The sequence below is a fragment of the Dasypus novemcinctus genome, chromosome 13 (genome assembly GCF_030445035.2).
Source record: "Dasypus novemcinctus isolate mDasNov1 chromosome 13, mDasNov1.1.hap2, whole genome shotgun sequence".
Classification (NCBI taxonomy): Eukaryota; Metazoa; Chordata; class Mammalia; order Cingulata; family Dasypodidae; genus Dasypus; species Dasypus novemcinctus.
The window spans coordinates 86,703,524-86,707,444 of NC_080685.1; the positions used below are offsets into that span (position 1 = coordinate 86,703,524).

Below are 3,921 nucleotides of genomic sequence, written 5' to 3' on the forward strand. Positions count from 1 at the left end.
TCAGGATTTCAGACTCTTCCTTGTGCTTGCTCAGTGTCCTCTTGATGTCATTTATCTTTTTAGTCATATGTTCTTTCAACTCATTAATTTGATTTTGGAAATGTGTGTGCATCTCGTTAATTAGTTGTCTCAAATACTGCTTCTCTTCTGGGGCTTTGATATATTCCTTTTCCTGGATCATGTCTTCCATTTTATTAGTATGGCTCATAATTTTTTGCTGATGTCTAGGCATCTAATTAGGATGGTAGTTTACTCAGATGGTCAATTTCTCTCTCCTTCATAGGGATTTAATGGTGGGAGCCTGTGTGTTACTGCTTTTCTTTGATTCTTGGTTTAACCTAGGTCTTTAGGATTGTCCCTGTTAGTTGCTCAAAACTGGGCTCTGGACCCAGTAAAGGGTTGCAGACTCACTTCCTTGGGCATGAAGCTATAAAGACTGGAAAAAGCCTCTTACTTATTTACTTTTAATTTGCACTTCCTCATGTGCACTTCCTTCATCTGCCAGCAGATAGCACACTTTGGCAGCCCTCTCAGTTCAATGCCTGGTCAGTGTGTGTTTGCTGCAACATGGACCACCAGATCAATGTGATAGAGGTTCCTGCCTGGAGGCTAAGATCCTTGTAATTCAAACTCTCAGAGTTGGTTCTCTAGCTTTCACAGGCAGCCTCCTCTTTTTCCCAGGGTAGGAAATAATTTCACTCCCTTCTGTGTCCTCAACAATAAGTCCTGGTTAGTAGAGAGGGAGATTGGGAGGGTCCAAATTCTTTAGTCCCAGAACACTTTAGTCCCAAACTGGATCCCAAGGCAGACAATGGTATGGCCCCACCCAGCCTGGAAAGGCTCTTGGGACTCAGCAGACCAAAGTTGTGTGTCAAAAGCTGAGTCAGCCTTAGGCTGTGTCCCTCTCTCTCCCCTTTCCTGGGGCATGGATCCCTAGAGCCCCCTTTGTCTGTGGCCAGCCCAGAGGCCTGAGAATTCAAAAGTGTCTTTAAGGTGGGAGAGGGTGCCTTCAGCAGTAATTCCTGGTTTAAATTCACAATTTTGCCTTCAGGATTCTTCTCCTTTGTCCCTCTCTCTTCTGGGTGGTGTCCAGCCTTCACCTGGTGTCTTAAACCCTAGAAGATTTTTTCCCAGGCCATTTCAGCCTTTCCTATAGCTATTTTTCTGGAGAAGAGAAACCCATGTCTTTCTAGTCAGCCATCTTCTCAGAAGTCTCCTCAAAAATTTGTACACTTAAGTCTCCACTGACATTATATACATAAGGTTCAGGACACAGTCAAATTTTTTGGGACATATGAAGAAGCAGAAAATTGTAACCCATAACCATAAGAAATCTAGATGCTCCACTGGATTTAGTTATTGGAGTTATCCAAGACAAAGACTTTTAATTAAAACAACTATTATATGGGACTTAAAGCTTAATTGGTGGAGAATTTTTGTTGGAGGTGATGAGAAAAGTTTTGTTAATGGAGAACGGGGATGGTAGCACAACATTGTGAATGTAATCAACATCACTGAATTATATAGATGAATAAGGTTAAAGGGGTAATTTTTAGGTTGTATTTATATTACTAAAATTAAAAATTAAAAAAACATCGGACTGTACAATACAATGAGTTGTAATGTAAACCATGGACTATAGTTAATAGTACAATTATAAAAATATTCTTCCATCAATTATAACAAATGTATCCCACTAAGGCAAAGTGTTAATGGGGGGAGAGTAAATGGGAACTCTGTATTTTCTGCATGGTTTTTCTGTAAACTTACCATTTCTCTAATGAAGAAACTTATTTAAAAAGACAGCATTATAGGCATTGTACATGTGTGTTCATGCTGCTCAGGTTGTAGTAATGATGGACACTTTGCATTGCATGAAAAAGCCCAATACAAAAAGGGCCAAGAGATTTCTTGAGAAGAGAGAATCAAATCCCAGTGAAAACATTTAAAATGCCATGCTGATTAAAGGGGGATATGCAAATGCAACAGTGACTAAAGTACTTAGAGATGTGTATGCACTGAAAAAACATATGGAGTTCTGTATAAAATGAAAAATATTACAAGACCATTTGAGTATCAGACATTAATGGAATTCTTTCCAAAGAAGTCAGATTATTCTCTATTCATGTTTGGCTTGCATAATAAGGCGCAGCCACATAATCTAGTGAGAGGTTGTATGTGTGACTACCAGGTGCTGGATATGATTGAATTAGGTGTCAAGTAATTTGTTTCTCTAAAAGATATTAAGAATAATAAAGGTCCTAGAGAGAACCTATGTTAATATATGCTGGTGATGGTTTTGATGTGACTGAAGACTATAGGAGAATAAAAAATCTTCTTATTGATTTATCCAAAGGCTCCATGGTATCAAATATCTGCCTGGCTTGTTTAAGGTACATTCTGCACTTCATTGCACTGAATGGAAAGATTTACTCCTTTTTAAAAAAAAATTCTGTCTCTCCCCTAACCCCCCCCCCAACCCCCCTGAGTTGTCTGCTTTGTGTCCATTCACTGTGTGTTCTTCTGTGTTTGCTTGCATTCTTGTCAGCAGCACCGGGAATCTGTGTCTCTTTTTGTTGCATCGTCTTGCTACATCAGCTCTGCATGTGTGCGTCCCCACTCCTCAGGTAGGCAGCAATTTTTGGGGCGGCTCTCCATACGGGATGCAGTCCTTGCATGTGGGGCTCCCCTATGTCGGGGCACCCCTTGTGGCACAGCCCTCCTTGTGTGCATCAGCACTGCACATGGGCCAGCTCACCACATGGGTCAGGAGGCCCTAGGTTTGAAACTTGGACCTCCCATGTGGTAGGCAGATACTCTATCCATTGAGTTAAATCTGCTTCCTGGGAAGATTTACTTTTGAAGCTACAAGTTGCTGTTGAAGAAATCTGGTTGCAGAACATCTCAAAATGAATTGGAAGAGATGGAGCTCTCATTGGATCTGGTTTTAAGGAGGACACACCTGGCATCAGATATAAGTTATTTATAAGTTATTGATGTAAATGCCCAAAGCACTCAAGTCAAAGAAGAATAAAAATTCTTTCGTGATACTTTTGGTACAACTTATGGAAGGATTCATATGTAGATGCAAGACCTAAGCAAACTACAAACCAGGAAAATGAAGGGGTTGAAGAAGCAACCTGCAGAAAGAAGAGCAGTAGAAGATCAGGAGAATAAGTCAAGAAGAATTTTAAAAATTTGATGGAACCTAAAAAAAAGACAACATTATAAATATGTTAAAGAATTTAGAGTAAAAAATAGACATAATGGGTGAAAAGATAGGGTATTTTAAGATAGGAATGGAGGGAAGCGGACTCAAACCCCGATCCTCCTTGATCCATGTGGAGCTGGCCCATGCACAGTGCTGATGCACACAAGGAGTGCCGTGCCACACAGAAGTGTCCCCTGCATAGGGGAGCCCAACACGCAAGGAGGGCACTCTGTAAGGAGAGCTGCCCAGGGTGAAAGAAAGTGCAGCCTGCCCAAGAATGGCACCGCACACACAGAGAGCTGATACAGCAAGATGACGCAACAAAAAGAGATACAGATTCCCGGTGCTGCTGATAAGGATAGACGCAGTCACAGAAGAACACACAGCGAATGGACACAGAGAGCAGACAACTGGGGCGGGGGGCAGGGAAAGGGAGAGAAATAAATAAAAAATAAACCTTTAAAAAAAAGAGAGAGAGAAATGGAAACTCTAAGACAGAACTAAATGGAATTTGTAGAACTGAAAAACACAATATTTGAAAATAAAATTCTGGAGGCCATTATATATCCTGTCATGACCCACTGAATGGACTGGGGGAGAATGTAAACTATAATGTAAACTATAATCCCTGTAGTGCAGCAGTGCTCCAAAATGGATTCACCAAATGCAATGAATGTGCCACACTGATGAAAGAGGTCGTTGATGTGGGA

At 40.9% G+C, this 3,921-nt stretch overlaps 1 pseudogene; it reads left to right on the forward strand.

The window, feature by feature from the left end:
* Positions 1–1,856: 1,856 nt before the first annotated feature.
* On the forward strand, positions 1,857–3,202 carry LOC101426615 (ribosome production factor 2 homolog pseudogene; annotated as a pseudogene).
* Positions 3,203–3,921: the final 719 nt, after the last annotated feature.